Below are 17,929 nucleotides of genomic sequence, written 5' to 3'. Positions count from 1 at the left end.
GAGTTGACGCAGGTAATGTCAACTGCCTGCGACGCGACGATGCCGAGATTGCCAGCAGCACGGGGAGGACGACGATCGGTGTACTGGTGGAATAACGAGATTTCCCAGTTACGTCGCACTTACATCGGGATGCGGAGAAGACTCAGGCGAGCCCGAACGGAAGAGCAGCGACAGGATCGCCGTCCGGCGTACACAGCAGCGAGAGCAGCACTGGAGCAAGCGGTCAAGCGGAGCAAGAAGGAGCAGGGCGATCAACTTCCGGAACAGCTGGGGCCCCACGGATTCGGGCCAGGCTACAAAATCCGGAGGCAGATGTGGCAAGGAGCCCGAGTACCGATGGAACGGGATCCAGCCAAGCTGCAGCACATCGTCGGCGAACTTTTTCCGGTGCAACCGCCCATGGAATGGCCCACGGCAACAGGATTGACGGACGAGGACACGGCACGGGATGCCGTTACCGAGGGTGAGCTGGTGAGCATTGCAAAATCGCTCAATCCCCAGCGTGCCCGAGGAGACGACAACATTCCGAACGTGGCCTTGATTGCGGCGATGACGGCGTTTCCACGCGTCTTCATGAGAACGTTCCAGCATTACATCGATTCCGGCCACTTCCCCGTCGAATGGAAGAGGCAACGGCTAGTGCTGTTCTCGAAGGCCGGGAAACCACCCGGAGAATCATCGTCGTACCGGCCAATCTGCCTGCTGAGTGTTCTGGGAAAAGTATTGGAGCGACTCATACAGCGCAGACTTACGGAGCATCTGGATGCAACGGGCGGTCTCGCTGATGCCCAATACGGATTCAGGAAAGGACGCTCAACCATGGATGCCATCAACAGGGTGATTGCCAACGGAAGGGTTGCGCTCGACAAGAAGCGCAGGGGCGATCGACTGTGTGCGATGGTGACAATCGACGTGAAGAACGCCTTCAACACGGCCAACTGGACAGCGATCGGAGCAGCTCTGCAGCGAAGGAACACGCCACCGTACCTCCAGGCGTTGCTGCGGAACTACTTCACGAATCGCACGCTCCACTACGAAACGGATGAAGGAATGGTCTCGTTACCAGTATCGGCAGGTGTCCCGCAGGGTTCGGTTCTAGGGCCAACACTGTGGAATGTTATGTACGATGACCTTCTTCGTTTGGAGCTGTTCGGAAAGCGGGCGGACATTATAGGGTTTGCTGACGATGTGGCGTTCACCCTTATCGGGAGGGACCCGCAGGAAATCAGCAACCTTGCTACGAGGAACCTGGAGATGATCGAGCGTTGGATGGATGGAGTGGGATTGAAGCTGGCCCATCAAAAGACCGGCTACATGATCTTCTGCACTCATCACAACCCGCAGGTAGGTCAACTACGTGCGGGGGGACACACGATCGTATCCACGGAATCGCTCAGGTACCTGGGGGTCGAGCTCTGCCGCAAACAGCACCACGGTCGGCATTTGGAGAAGGTTTGCAGCAAGGCATCACGTATCACGAATGTCTTGACCGCTCTGATGCCGAATAAGTGTGGCCCAAAAAGCAGCAGAAGGAGACCCTTGGTTAACGTTGGGAATAGCATTGTCCGTTACGCGGCACCATCGTGGGGACGGACGCTTCTTCAGAAGGACGTTCACCGGACCACGGTTCAGAGGACGCACCGCACAGGAGTTCTTCGAGTGGCCAGTGCCTTCCAAACGGTCTCCTACGATGCCGCTTGCGTGGTCGCAAGCACTATCCCGTTAGTCCTTCTCCTAGAGGAGGACATCCGCTGCCACGACGAAAAGGTAGCGAGGGGAAGTCCAGGACCAGACATACGAAAGCGGCAAAGGGAAGAGACCATGGGACGCTGGCAACAACAATGGACAGCTGGAGCGGGGCAGCCGAGATCGCCGGGGATGAAGACGAGGAGAATTATCCCGGACATTATGTCCTGGGTAAATCGCAAGCACGGAGAAATTGATTTTTATCTCTCTCAACTCTTTACAGGGCATGGGTTTCTCCGGAGCTACTTCGTCGAAAAAGGCATCCTCGACGGCTCGCCAAACTGCCCGGTGTGTGAACACCAAGTGGAAGATGTCGACCACGTAATGTTCCACTGTCCACGGTTTGCTCGAACCCAACACGAGATGCAGCAGCAGAGCCACACCCGCTTGACGATAGAAAATCTTGCAGCGGAAATGTGTGCCAACAGCAACACATGGGAAGCAGTCCGGACCGCCGCAAGGACCATCTTCAGAAACCTCCAAGTGAGATGGAATGAGGAAAGTCCACCTACGGCCAGACGGAGACGACAACAACGACGGCGGAACACGGAACAAACGGGACCGCACCAAAGGATGACGACAACGGAAGCAGCAGCAGCAGCAACGAGTAACCAGAGCAGCAGCAGGAGCTAGACCCCACCGGAAGTAGCGGCTACGGACGGGCGGAATCAAGCAGCAGCAGCGGAAGGAAGGCACGAAGCAGCAGCAGCAGCTGAGACAACTAGGACGGATGACGCAGTGGCAGCATTGGAAAGCAGCAGCGCGTCAACAGGATGGGTGCATCGCACAAACGTTCCTGCATGGAGTACTACGCACATCAAGCGCATCGGCAGGGTTCGGATCAGGTCGAGGAGTGGTTTAGTTAGGGTCCCATCGGCTGCCGGGTCCGCTTCACGGGCCCAGCGTCACGATGAATCCCACATAACCCATCTCGGAGGGATTGGTTTGTAGCCGCAAGCCGCCCTTCGAGGTGGGTACCTTTTGAAGGTTCCCTCCCCGTTAACAAAAAAAAAAAAAAAAAAGATCATGTCGTGTGGAACCGGCGCCGTTTGTGAAGTACACCATCGGGACGTCCTTATGTAAGTGGTTGTAGAGTTATGAAAAGTATGTAATTAATCTAACTAAGTAGCAATTTAATAAACAGAAGGAAGTATATGTATCTAATATTAAAGAAAGTAGGATAAGTGCGCCAGTTTTCGGCAGGTTAGTGCCGTTGTTTTGCAAAAAACGAAAAAACACCTATTATTTGCAATATTTGTGATTGAAAGTGATGTTATTTCGGTTGATAAACTTTCGTAGTATCTCTCTGCATTTTCATTTTCGTGATTCTAACCCGTTTTATGTGCAATATTTATGAAAATGTAAACATTGGTTTTGTTCCTGTTTTCGGCAGGCTGTGTTCCTATTTTCGGCAGCGGAAATATGGACCGTTAAACGTTTTAAACGATTGAAATGATTAGAAAATTGAATTTTAAACACTTTGCCACTTTTCCACAATTAGTTTGCTAATTTTGTGGCCGCAAAGTGGTTAAAAATGTAATTTTATGCTGCCCGTTTCGACAATTTTGCTGTCAGATTTTGCAGTTTTCATGCTTAATCTAGTAGACCACGCTGTCATTGCATACAAAAGCACACAGTTTTGTGCTGTCAAACATCATCTTTCGGCATGTACCCATTTTCGGCAGCCTTTAAAGTAAAAAATAAATTATTTATCGAATTTTTAATTTTTTTTTAAAATAACATAAATTTTAGAACCATTTTATCTGTCAGAAAAGTGCTTCATTCATCTTTTTTATGCAGTGGTTTTTAATTTCCAGTAACTGCCGAGTTATCAACTGACAGCAAATTGGACGAAATTTTGTTAACACTTTATGAAAATTGCGATAACTCGGTAAATATTGGGCTAAATGCAGCGAAACTTCGTATTTGGAGAATATCTACTGGTATTTACGTTTTAAGATAATGTTTGACCGCATTCTATAACGCATTTGTGTATAATTTAGCTTTTATTACTCACCTGCCGAAAATAGGTACACTGCCGAAAACTGGAGCACTTAGCCTATATCGATTTCGCCGCCTGGATAACTTCCTGTTCATCAGATCGCAAGTGTAGTGTAAAAAATAATTCCGTAATATTTGCCAGATTTGTATTTTACTCGGGCTTTCCTCAAGGTACTATGTTAATTCCTCTTGTTTTCCTTCTGTTTGTGAACGGTGCTGTGATCTGCTCTATCCTCTCCAATGATACTCATCTGCTATTCGCACATAATCTTCAAATTATCCCTCCTATGTGCATTGTGGATATATTCGCCCGATACTCAAGTATGCCAGTTTTGTTTGAAGCCCTTCTGGCACTGCATCCACTGCCCGATTTGAGAGTGTGCAAAAACTCTCCACACGCATTGCGATTAGGTGCTTTCTACTTCGGTGCTATGTCAATCTACCACCCTACCTTACTCAGTTTAAGCTCCAATCAATGGAATCTAATCACAGGCTCAAGTTGTATTTAACGCGGGTTTGTTTTTGTCAGCTACCGATGCACCTCCCCCCCGCCTCCCCTTGGTTTATATTCCTCTAAATGTTCCCAACTGTATCTGTAAGCACAAAGGCAGCGCCATTAGTATTTGAGTTAATCCTCTTTCTTAATCCAAATGATATTCCCAGTCAAAGCAATTTTTCTTCTTTTTTTTGGCTCTTCTTCTTTTTTTCTGTTACTTCAGGAGGCATTTCTGGCTCTCCTTAACGATTGGGATATAATACCAGATCCTTCCGTGTAAGGCGCCTGATTCCACAAGAACCACCGAGCCGCAAATCACTAAACAGCATTTTTTTAATTATTCACACACTTGCTTTTTACTTATTTATCACTCACTTTACGCCCGCTAGCGTCCGATACGTGTAGTTTGGCTGGAATGCATAAAATTGCACAAATAAATCGTCATGTGTACCTACTTTGATTTATTCGTTAGAACTTTTTTTTTCAGTACCAAGTGTTCAACATTATTCGTGTTGGAAAAATGGCTGTGCCTACTTGATAACTCCCGTAGGAAAAACACAAAAGAACTCATAATAATGGCCAGAGGCCACCTAGCGAAACGAAAAGTAGCGGTAAACCTATTCTCATACCTAACAAACGTTCAGCGAAAATTTCATTCAGTTTCGGAGGAGTTTGCACACTAACACCGCGACACGAGAATTTTATATATATAGAAGAAGAAGATAGATATCTTGAGCGTCTTGAACTGTATTTCGGGAGCCTCCCATATACGTCATCTCATCCTCAAGACTTCAAACTCATAGCACGGAGTGTTACGATCGCGACAAAAATCATAACATACGCGTGAGAAAATCAGGACCATCGAAAAATATTATGTTTCCTTCCAGGCTAGACAAAAGTTAGGCAGCGCGCTGTGAACAGCCAAACAAACCAGACAAACACGACACTGTTCGAAAGGTGCTCTGCCAATTGTCGTGTAGAACTGTCACTCCATCGACAATTTCAATGCCTAGTACTGTCGCTAAGCAATCTTTCCTCGTTTTATTCCAAATTCGGTGAGTTTATGTATGCTAGAAATCTGAAATTCTCTCTTCCACAATAACTGTTAACAAAGCAATCCAGCACACAAACAGCTTCGGTGATATTTGACAACAAGGTATAGAGTTTCAAGGTGTGACACAGACATGCAAGACAAAATCAAACTGTTTTGTTCTATGTCGTGTTTGTCTGGTTTGTTCTATGCAGGTTGACAGAGCACCTCCATATGATTGCTTGGGTTTGTTCTTGTGGTTTTGTCTGGTTTGTCTTGTTCGAGAAGTGACAGCGCGCTGCCTTAGGAAAGCTGCAATAGAATTCTACTTATAAATGCGCAAACACCAGAACGTCGCTCAAAATGAAAAAGAATGTTATGCAGGATCGCATGGCTAACTTAGGTTTAAATTTACAACACGTAGCTGCATAAACACTGCAAGCCGATGTCGCCGGCAGGGTCACTCCGTTAGAAGCGCACGCCGCGTGCGAGACATAAGAGCTGCATCGGCAGTCTGGGTGCAGTGGTTGATCGAGTTTCGCGCCCCAAGCCGGTGCCGCGGTTTTCGCGGCGTCAACAATTTGGGTGCTACGATCAATCGCAGCCCAAAATGCTGGTGCATCGTTGATCGCACGCACCACGAACCTTTGCCACGGCTTTGCGACGTCGACAATTTGGGTGCCGTGTAACGGTAAAATATGCCACCAACAGATGGGGCGCGTACGTTAAACATTATTGTTAAGTAATCTAAAATTTAGTATTTAAGAACGTTAATTTTAACCAATAAAACCAGTATGTCTCAAAGTACCCCGGAGTGGAGGCTTCAGATATTAGTGCTTCAGAGTCGGCGTGAACTGCGCCTGTCTCGGGAAGGTTTATCCGAAAACTCGCATAAACTACATGGTGGCTCCAGAGAGGAAACTTCCTCACGCCTGAAACTCTCCCGCGGTGGTACCTTAAGAAAGACAAACTCCCTCGGGACGCATCGACGACCAAGTTTCGTGCGCGTCAAACCGTGCTAACGGCCGTCATAGGCAACATAAAGCCGACGAGCCACGAAAGGTCTAGCTCTTGTGCGATTAGTGCAACACCGGTTACAAGTGAACAGTGAAGTTCGTCAAGTGATATTGACGCTTAAAGTCACATAGGTTCGTGACACGCAAGAAACTGTTCACTGAGAGGTGCCAGGAGCAAGAAGTGCCGAATAAAGTAAGTTCGGGGACCAACCCAACGACATCATAGTGAGAAGTGTCAGTCAGCGGTGAGCGGACAGCTCACAACGCCATCTGAAGCGAGAAGAACCAGATAGCGACGAGCGAGCAGCTCACAACGCCATCTGAAGTGAGAAGAATCAGTCAGCGGTGAGCGGACGGCTCAACCAGCAACCTTCATAGTGAGAAGTGTGAGTCAAGACAGCGGTGAGCGGACGGCTCAATCAGTGACGATCTTGTGAAAGGTGCCAGCCAATCCTGAGCAGACGGCTCCACCCGCAACGTTCCAGAAGGGCGCAGTCTTAACGACGGTGAGCGGACGGCTCACGGTGAGGTGCTTTGAAGCGGAGGACGCCAGCCAATTGAGCGGACGGCTCAATCTGCACCCTGTAACGACGCGCCGTTTGGACTTCACAGAACAAGCTATCCGGAGGAAATAAAATGGATTACAAATATAAGAAAAACCCAAACGGGCACTGTAAGCTGTGTGTCAAAGAAGATGCTGTGTGTGACAGATGGTTCCACTCAGCATGTCTTAATTTAAAAACGTTCCCTAGCAAGTTCACATGTCCAAAATGTGAACAAATGAAACTAGAAAAGGAACAAGCTAGGCAAACTATAATGTAGACTGAACGCCTATTATCAGAGAAGAAAAAGAGAAGAAAGAAAAAGCAAAATACGAAAAGGAAACTCAGCGGTTAGAAGAAATCATTAGGGCAGAGGAAATCTTAAATCAATCAGGGACAAGCCAACACGACGTTCACGAGCTGACTAAGAATGTCGATAAATTGGTAGATGCTTGGAGCCTCGGCCCAAGCTGTCGCAAGAATGCGTTACTGGAACTCCCAGAGTTCTACGGAAGCAGTAAGACCTGGCCAAGAGTCAAACTGCTTTTTAAGGAAACCTCGAAGACGGAAAAATTGACAAATTTGCACAATCTAAGCCGACTTCAAAAACATTTAAAGGGAGACGCCCTACGAGCAGTCAGCGGTCTATTGCTTAATCCAGAAAACGTCGACGCGATTCTCGACCGATTGGATAAACTCTATGGCAGTCCAGTTAGCGTATATTCGGCGCTATTGAAGGACCTAATGGCAGTTAAAGGACCGACTTTAGACAATCCAGTAACCATAATAGACTTTTCGTATGCATTAAGCAACATGGTTGAAAACATGGCAATGCTAGGCCATGAGGAATATCTAATGAACCAAAGGCTCCTCCAAGATTTGGTACCGAAGTTATCACCGGAACTGAGGAATGAATGGCTAAAAGAAGCATTGAAATCCGAATCGAAGGAGGCAAAAACGCTTACTCAATTTTCCAAATGGTTGAAACCAACCGAAGAACTAGCGATCGCCCTCCTTGCTTCGGAAGGAAATCAAAGATCGAAACCGGTGAAACTGAACTACCATCAAGCAAGGCCACGCGGGGAAAACAAAAAGGCATGTGCCGTTTGCGGTAGTCACCATAAAACTGTCGAGTGTCGCAAACTTTTAAGTATGCCTAGTCAGGAAAGCTGGAAGGTGTTTAAGGACAAGAATATATGTAGCAATTGCTGCGCATCAAATCATTCAGCGTACGATTGCCGCTGGGCCCCACAGTGCACAATTGTCAGCTGTGGTAAAAGGCATAACACCGTCCTACATCGGCATGACTCTTTCGGACAAACACGTTTAAGCTGTCACCAAAACGCAGCGGAATATCTATTCCAAATTATCCCGGTAACAGCGTACAACGGAGATAAATCAGTGAACACCTTTGCGTTCATAGATCCTGGTTCTTCTTCCAGCTTAACGAACGAAGAGTTAAGATCTAAGCTAGGAGTACAAGGACCTCGGAAGCCACTAACACTTGCATGGACGAACGGAACCTTCCAAGTAGAAGATCAAAGTACCTCGGTCGGAATTCAAATCCGTGGACCAAACAAGAGGCTACTGGACATGAAAAACGTTCGAACAGTAAAGGAGTTAGATCTACCTAGGCAAAATACCGATGCAAAAGAAATGAAGAAAAAATTCGCGTATCTTAAAGGGATCAGCATGAGCAGTTATTCTAACGCTCGTCCCACAATTTTATTAGGTCTACCTCACGCCTATTACACCCAAGCCTTAGGGCACCGAGCGGGGGGGCCTGACGAACCTGTAGCACACAAAACCCGCCTAGGATGGGTTCTAATTGGTAAAGATACAACTATTAGTGAAGCGCACAATTATCATATCTTCACTATGGTAGAAAAGGTAAAGGAGGAAGAAAAAACATTAAACGACCTATTGAAAGGTTTCTTTTCGACGGAAGAGTTCGGAGTGCGGGGAAACAATGAAATAATAACCTCAAAGGCTGACGCGAGGGCACTCGACACCATGGAAAAGACCTGCAAACGAATTGACCAGGGATACGAAATAGGACTACTTTGGAAATATGACAAGCAAATTGTCATATGACCCCTTCAGGAGGACATATAGGTCAGAACAGACTATATCAGAAAATAAGGGAAAAATATAAATCGAAAAATATGAAAGAAGATATCAAGAAATACGTACGAAACTGTAAAGCATGCATAGTTGTTGCTGACGGGAACAAATCGGACTACGGGGTCCGATTTACAGAGTTGACTACGCGAAGAATAACATAGTCAACTTGAAGCTCTTGCGCTAGCTTCTTTTCGCGTCGCGGAACTATCGCACTTCTCTTGCGGAAATCGGCGATTGCCAAATCACTCGAGTCAGGACAACTAGCCTTTGCTTCTGGATTATCCAGAACAAGTATCTAGCTTTCGCAATTGGCGTTGCGGTCGTGCCGGAAGATGGCAAGTGCCAAAGCTACTTGAGTCAGGACGACTAGCCTTTTCTTCTGGGTTAACCAGAACAAGTATCTAGCCGTGGATTGTCGTAGCTTGGCGATGCGGACTTAAACGACGCGGACTGCTCTGCGGGAAGATGGCTTTTCAGATCAACTTGGATCAAGACAACTAGCCTTTGCTTCTGGGTTAACCAGAACAAGTATCTAGCTGTGGACCTTCGTGGGTATCTGATTAGACAGAACCTAAGACGGAGTATTGAGCTTCGAACTCGCCCGTTTGAGGTTTAGATTGCAAGCGTTCTTTATTAATAATTTCTTCAGGCTTATATACAAATCAATGGATTCTGAGGTTTAAAGGTAAAGTGAGATGAAAGAATTTGAACGAGATGGAATCATTTCCGTACGATAGCATAGCGTTAATCCTCAGCGTTTATGTCGTTAAATTCATCGATTGTTATGATTACCATGATCGGCATGGTCGGTGCGAGCATGACCGTCCTAAGACGCGATGTCGTATTCTCAATACCAGTGCGCGAGCATGATCGCCTGAACGTACGACCTAACGCTTAAGATCAGAACGCACTTCTGATTTGTTTATGTTTCCGCGCGTCGCGCTGTGACCATTTCATCGTTTGATTCTCGCTTAATGCTTAAGGGTCTGAACGCGTTCTGACTTGTCTATGTTTATACGTATCGAGCCATGACCTGCTTTACTTTACTTATGATTACTTAAAGTTCTCACCTGCTCGTTCTATGATAATATGTCGCGTTCGCAACAATAGTTAATAAGACAGTTAGACATACTAAGGAAGAAACGTTTGTAACTACCACACCGAACAAACCATTTAGCATTATATCAATAGATACGGTAGGACCACTAACAAAGACTAACAAAAACAATAGATACGCAATAACCATTCAATGTGACTTAACAAAATACATTGTAGTAATTCCCATCCACAACAAAGAAGCAAACACTATAAGTGCAAGAGCACTAGTGCAAGAGCACTAGTACAACATTTTATACTTACTTTTGGAACATTTATGGAATTAAAATCAAATCAAGGTTTAGAATATAACAACGAAATATTGAACAAAATTTCAGAAATTTTAAAAATAAAACAGACATTTAGCACAACGCACCATCCACAGACAATAGGATCATTAGAACGAAATCATAGATGTTTGAACGAATACTTAAGAAGTTATACGAATGAACACCATGACGACTGGGACGATTGGAAGAAATTTTACGAATTAGTTTACAACACGACAGAGCATACAGATACAAATTACACACCATACGAGCTGGTATTTGGAAGAAAAGCGAGTTTACCCCAAGATATATTCAAGACGAAGATTGAACCAATTTATAATATCGAACAATACTATTACGAAATGAACTATAAACTTCAAAAATCAAATGAAATAGCCAGAGAAAATTTATTGAAATCAAAAGAGAAAAGGCAACCAAATTTAAATCAAGATACAGCCCCACTGAACATAAAAACAGGAGATCAGGTATACTTAGTAAATGAAAATAGGAGAAAATTAGATCCAGTTTACATTGGACCTTTTAGAATAATTGATGATCATGGACCTAATTGCGTAATGCAAAACAATATTACTAAGAAAACTTCCACAGTACACAAAAACAGATTAATTAAATACACAGGAGAATAACTTCAATCATTTGCATTCATTACGTTATTCTATTAAAGGGGGGAGGTGTAGCATATCTGCTAAACATCTTATCATAACTTAAATGTTACACAGTATAAAGTTAGAAGGTTTATCACGTGACAGAATACAACTCATTTCGCTACCCAAAAAAAAGCCACTTAATCTAAATCAAAAGGAGGTCAGATTTAAAAATACAGTAACCCACTTTATTAAATGTAGCAACTGCAAAAAACCGATGACCAACGCATAAACGTAAATTTACACACTTAGTGTTACCAACGAGAATCAATTTCAAACCAACCCGGTAAAGATAGCTTAATAAGCGTTTTTGCATGAACAGCAAAAACGGAACACCGGAACCACAATTAATAACAAATAGCACCTTCGTTATTTGTCGATGATTTCGATATAGCCTGAAGATAAACTTTGCGACACAAACCAAAATAATGGCTATTTATTATTATAACTTATAATTTAAAATATGTACTACTTATTAATATTTTTATAACATCTATAGATAAATAAGCAAACTAAAAAGCTTGAAAAATGGATATAAATAAAGTCAGTTTAACCTGAACGGAGAGAGAGTGCGAGTTAACCATCAGGTCGCAATTATAACCAACCAAACTCTATTGTGTTCTTATTTCAAGAGTTTCGAGAGTCCCCCTACCCAAGTTAAGGCCTCGATGTCTCCACCAATCCAGTAAGAGAAATCTCTTCCAGATTTCTATGATCGCCTGGACGATCAAGTCCGCCCAAATGAGGAAGTTTGTCGTCCGAACGAAAAGTCGTTGATACCGTGTGATAATTAACTTTGCGCAAATCGGTAAATGTGACGCGGGTACGAACGGAAACGCGAAGTAAGCAATTGTACGCGCGAACGAATTGCAGCACGCTTCCTAATAGCTACGCACAAGCCCTTAGCCGTTTGAAAAGACAAGAGAGAAAAATGGAAAATGATCCAAAGCTCAAAAAATGGTATTTCAATGAAATCTCCTCATACGTCGACAAGGGGTATGCAAGAAAGGCCGACCCCAAAGAACTGCTCCAAACGACAGGCAACATAAATTATATCCCTCATTTTTCGGTGGTTAATTTAAACAAACAGAACCCGAAGCCAAGACTAGTTTTCGATGCAGCGGCGAAGAATGAAGGTATATCACTGAATTGGCAACTCTACTCCGGACCTGATAACACAACCCCCATATTCGGGGTGCTATCGCGCTTTAGAGAACATAAAATTGCATGCCCAGGTGACATAAAGGAGATGTTTCACCAGGTTAAGATCAGAAAAGAAGATCAATGCGCGCAGAGATTTATTTTTCGAAAGTCTCCCTTGGAAGTCCCTCGGGTATATGTCATGCAGGTCATGACCTTCGGCGCCACATGTTCGCCAGCTTGCGCTCAACACGTAAAAAATAGGAACGCGCTACAATACTCTGCATCGAACCCACGAGCAGTGAAAGCCATCACGGAAAACCACTACGTCGACGACTATCTCGACAGTTTTCCAGACGTAGAATCGGCGGCGCAAACAATTGAAGAGGTTTGTGAAATCCACAACAAAGCCAATTTTTTCATACGGAATTGCATATCGAATTCTAAGGAGTTGGTAGCAAAAATTCCAAAGGACAGGGCTTCGGAACAAAAAATGTACGACCTTCATGATAAGACCCAAGATTTTGAAAAGGTCCTAGGGATGTACTGGGACACGAGGAACGATGTATTTCGTTACAAACTAAAAAACCTTTACGAACAACCATTAAGTAAACGAGAAATGCTAGCGTACATCATGAGGCTTTACGACCCCCTTGGGTTATTAGCAAATATTATAATTCAAGGGAAAATCTTAATGTAGGACTTGTGGAAAGCCGGGATTAATTGGGGTGATCCAATCCCCGAACATCTACTTGTTAGGTGGAACGGATGGCTCGAAAGAATAAAGAAAGTCGAAGAAATTGTAATACCAAGATGCCTTTCGCAGGCATCATCGATTAAGATAAGGGAGATGCATGTTTTTATCGATGCATCAGGAAAGGCTTTCGGTGCGGTAGCATATATGAGAACGATCCACGATCAAGGAGTGGATGTTAACATAATCGCTGCCAAAACGAGGGTTGCCTCGAATGTCAATTCCGAGGCTTGAGTTACAAGCCGCCGTGCTCGGCATTCGACTAGCCGAAATGATAAAGAAGGAAGTCTGAGTAAAGATAGACAATGAATACTTTTGGACAGACTGCAAAACAGTTCTGGCTTGAATAAACTCAGAAGCGAGAAATTACAAACAATTTGTCGCGCTACGAATTGGAGAAATTTTAAACGATACCAGAGCATTGCAATGGCAGTGGGTAGCTTCAAAAAACAACCCCGCCGATGAAGCCACAAAGGTGATCCTAGAAAACTCAAAATGGTTAAAGGGGCCAGAATTTTTACAGGATGTGGCAATAAACATGACACAACCGAAACTATTCGTAACGTTCGAAGAAGTGCGTCCAGTCCATACCATAAAGACGATAACGAAAATCGACTGGAACGTTATTGCAGTTGAGTGGTGTTCAAATTGGCACAGGTTAAAAAGATCGTTAGCGATCGGTTTAAAATATATCGATTGGCTAAAGGCCAAAAATAACAGTACCGAATTTTCCAGCACCATTCGAAGTTTATGCCCAATGCTAGACGAAGAAAATCTGCTGAGATCACGGGGTCGCTTGGAACACGCAAAATACATTACATTTGAAGCAAGATGTCCCATCATTCTTCCCAAAGGACATCATGTCACGAACCTTATAATTGCCCATTATCACGAAAGGTACTTCCACCAAAAGGCAGAATCAGTCATGGCGGCTATCCGCCAGAAATTTTGGATACCTTACATAAGAACTGCATCGAAAGGCATCATCAACAAATGTCAATATTGTAAAAATCAAAGGGCCAAACCGATACCTCCTATAATGGCGCCGCTGCCAGAATGTAGAATGGCCGCGTACCAAATGCCTTTCAGCCACACCGGCCTGGACTACTTTGGTCTTCTGAATATAACTATTGGAAGACGAGTGGAAAAGAGGTGGGGTGCGTTATTTACGTGCCTGACGACAAGAGCAGTATATTTGGAAGTTGCTCACGATCTAAGCGCAAACACATTCATAATGTGTTTACGCAGCGTTCAACATTGAAGAGGTAAAATTGAACACTTATATAGTGACAATGGCACGAACTTCATCGGAGCAAATAACCAAATAAAGTCACTAGTGGAACGATGCGCTTCCGAAGGGATCACGTGGTATTTCAATCCACCAGGAGCTCCTCACTTTGGAGGATCATGGGAACGCTTGGTCAAGGAAGTAAAAAGCCTTCTCCCCACAGAAGGCCGTATTAACCGAAATAGAATTTATTATGAATAATAGAACCCTCACCCACATTCCGCTTGAACAAGAAGATGACGAACCGTTGGCATCGTTCCATTTTCTAATAGGTCATTCCGGTGAAGCAGTATCCAGTACTGCTGGTAAAGAGCTGTCACATACAACCCGAACCAACTGGAAGGCTGCGCAAGCGATAGCGGAGTAGTATTGGAAACGTTGGATTAAGGAATACCTACCAACAATCTCGAAACGAGGAAAGTGGCTAAAATTATCCAAGCCGGTGCAAGTAGACGACATCGTCACATTCCCCGACGAAAAAAGGATAGGAAATTGGATTAAAGGGTGAGTTACCGAAACCTTTGCTGGTCAAGACGGGATCGTAAGATCGGTCAAACTCAAGGTAGAGCAAAACGAGCACCGTAAGGCGGTGGTGAATCTAGCAGTTTTGGACGTAAAACCAAGCGACCTAAACCAAGACAACTCCTCACCAACTTGGGGAAGGAAACGAAGCTTAGACCTAAAGCTATATAAAGAGAAGGCAAGTGCACTAAATCAAAGTATATCAAAAAAACGTCCCAGAACGATACGAAATTAATATCTACAATCGAACTAGAGCTGAAGAACGCCGTGTTGGCAACTAATGAAACAGATATAAGGGTATTAAACCTAAAGACGTCGCTAGATAATGAATGTACATACGTGAGGAAACTAATCCAAGACAACATCAAGTTCAGAGAAAAAAGAAATTGAGGAATATTCGGAATCTTAAAAGACTTTTTATTTGGAGGCAGTGATATCGACAAGCAGCTCGCTCTGTTTCGAACTTCAGAAGATCAGAGGCTGGCAGTTATTACAAACAAACTAGAAAGAGATAACGACATCCACAGCAAGGTTGAAAGTCACTTGAGCACAAGAATACATCGATTACAAGACGGGATAACCGCATTAAACAAAGCCGTAAATGAAAATAAAATACTCCAAATGTCAAAATATATCGAAGAAACACTAATTCTAGCAAATGTAGTAATTCAGGGAATTATAACCAAGTATAAGGCACTCACCGACAACCCATTAACAAAAGAAGATCAGAATGCCATGATTAAGGAAATAGAGAAACAACTTCCGTACAACGAATTTCTGAAACGGCCCCTTGTAAAGAACAAGGCTGTCATAAACGGAGAGATTATTCTTCACGTAGAATATACAATACTTAGCAACGAGCATTTCGAAATATTAAACGTTATTCCGATTCCATGCATGCAGAACTACTCAATACTGAACATCAAAAATGAACGGATAGCTATAAGCGACAAAGGTTAGTTACCTTTGGATACCCAGAAAGCTTTACGATCATAAATGACACGCACGCTGTATCGCACGATACAACGATTCGCAGGAACTTAGATTGTATTATAGCGCCGATATTGCATAAGGCATCTAATATTACATGCATGGCATCAAAATTAAATGTCCCGTTTACAAAGTTTGTCACTCTGCACTCGCTTAACAAAATTTTGCACTATACGACGTAACCAAACAAAATTTATTTAAACTGCAATCGAACAATAACAAACCCTGCTCACAATATAGGGCTAATCACGCTATCCGAAACATGTAGCGTAGAAACAGATGAAATAACCATCCAACCAGTAATAGCAAATCAAAATAAACTCCACAAAACATACTGTTCGACACCAACACACGAGACACACGAGACACCGGGCGCGAGAGTGTGTGTGAAGGCTTTAGAAACCACACCTACTGCATACCCTATCGACAAACTGCTCGCCTGAGAGTGAATTTCGAGTAAAATTCACGGCTTCACAAGCGGCTTCACAAAAGCTTCACAGCAGATCTTGTGAAGCCGTTTTTTGAGAGTGTGTGCGTGAGATTCATGATTTCATGAGCGCGTTTTCGTAAGGTTCATTTTTACTCTGTAATGTTCATTTTCAATCGTTCTTTCCGCACCGTTGATTTTCAACGGTGCAATGAAAACATTTTTTGTTTTTAACAAATGTTATATTATTTTTTTATTTTTCCTGGTTTTATGGCAAGCGTAAAAAGATAATAATTAACATGTACTGTTTTAGACCCGTAACAATATCTTTCATCTTACGCTTCATACCTTATTTCCATTCTTACATAATTTATACCATACCATTCCATCCAGGCAGCGTACAATTTTCATCGCTCGTACTCTGCACCAGCTTAGCCAGGGGTTTCTAATCTTGGTCCACATGATTCCGCCCACGATATGTTACCGTTTTTCATAATCACGCGGCCAGTTTCGATAGGTGCAGCGTAAACAATACATAAACTTGGACATTTTCTCCCTTCCAAGATCAAGTTTCGAAGAGATTCATATCCTGTACCAATCAAATGGGTCCAGGCGAAAATTTTCAATGGAACTTTCAGTGCGTTTCGAAATAAACTAACATCGTGCCTTTGAGTTTGGTATCGTGTGCGATCTCGATTTCATTTTGACCGCATTAACACGCGATTTTTTGCATCTTTCACTCCATTTTGTATCTGTAAATGGAATATAAGACCGATATGGAAGAGATAAAAATACGTATGTTAGTTAAGTATTAACAAACGTTTTATTTAGACATACTTACCCATAAGAAACGGCGAAAAATAAGGTTCCAACCAATAATAATCTCGTATCGAATGGAGACTTCTGTACATGATACGAGAAACAAGATTATTAATTAATTACTCTACAATTTACTAAGAGTATAACATATTACTTACTTGAATTAATTTATGATTCGACCCGATCGCATTATGTTATCTTGGACGCATATTCAACGGCAAGGTGTATCAGTCGCGATTTGTAGAGGCACTAGGTGCCGATAGAACATTGTCTCCTTCGAATTTGAGGCGTAATTCTTACGGAAATCAGATGTGTACGGAGGACTGAACGTCTGTTGCTTGAAAAAGTATGCTTCATTAGATATACATACGAAAAACAATACAACAATCGTCCATAAGAATGGACAATACTTACCTAAAGGGACTGTTAATTGACTGATAGATTGCCACAACAAACCAAGGTCACGCACTGTGAGCAGAGCGAAGAAAAATCCAATCCAGCGCCTATGTAGAGTGTCAACAAGAGCGGTTTCCACTATTCTGTTTGTTGAGCAATGAAAATAAGACAGATTAGGATACTGACACTTTTTCGCGAATCGTTAGCTGCGATACAAACCGATTTAGAACCGATCAGCAGCAAAAACAACCAATACTAAGGTTGGCTTGTCTTTCACTTCCATTGGCAGGTGCATCATAGAACTGAATAATCACGAGCATGTCCAATAATTTGTTCCTTTCAAATGATGCGAAAAAGATGTGGCCGTCAATTCATACGCTCTATCCGAGAGCGACCAACAAGAAGTATGAAAGTTAGCTGCAAGAGGAAAAGGATACAGAATGTTCAACCGATTGGGTTAGACGCCATGACATTGATTGTACACGGTTGCCTACCTTTAAAGCAGTAGGCCAAAGGGACGCGTGGGCACAGTTGTAAGAAAACACGCGCTTTTCTCTTTTCACGAAGTATTTCACACTACGGCACTTGAATCCTTCCTGCTTCCTGAAT

General features: G+C 43.5%; 2 protein-coding genes across 3 annotated transcripts in view; both read left to right on the top strand.

Moving 5' to 3' along the window:
- Positions 1 to 17,929, top strand: part of LOC125767750 (uncharacterized) — a 65,338-nt gene that overhangs the window by 13,478 nt on the left and 33,931 nt on the right. The window contains exon 1 of one of the 2 annotated variants that reach the window (XM_049434612.1): positions 14,255 to 14,670. The exons of the other annotated variant lie outside the window; for it this stretch is intronic. The gene's annotated coding sequence lies outside the window, so the exon portion shown is untranslated. Of the gene's footprint in view, positions 1 to 14,254; positions 14,671 to 17,929 lie in introns of those variants that run through there. 2 annotated transcript variants of the gene reach the window in all.
- LOC125767751 (uncharacterized) overlaps positions 1 to 17,929 on the top strand; it is a 64,632-nt gene that overhangs the window by 12,772 nt on the left and 33,931 nt on the right. The gene's annotated exons all lie outside the window — the stretch shown is intronic.

Source organism: Anopheles funestus, chromosome 3RL (assembly GCF_943734845.2).
Source record: "Anopheles funestus chromosome 3RL, idAnoFuneDA-416_04, whole genome shotgun sequence".
Classification (NCBI taxonomy): domain Eukaryota; kingdom Metazoa; phylum Arthropoda; class Insecta; order Diptera; family Culicidae; genus Anopheles; species Anopheles funestus.
This window is presented reverse-complemented; position numbering and strand designations above follow the sequence as displayed.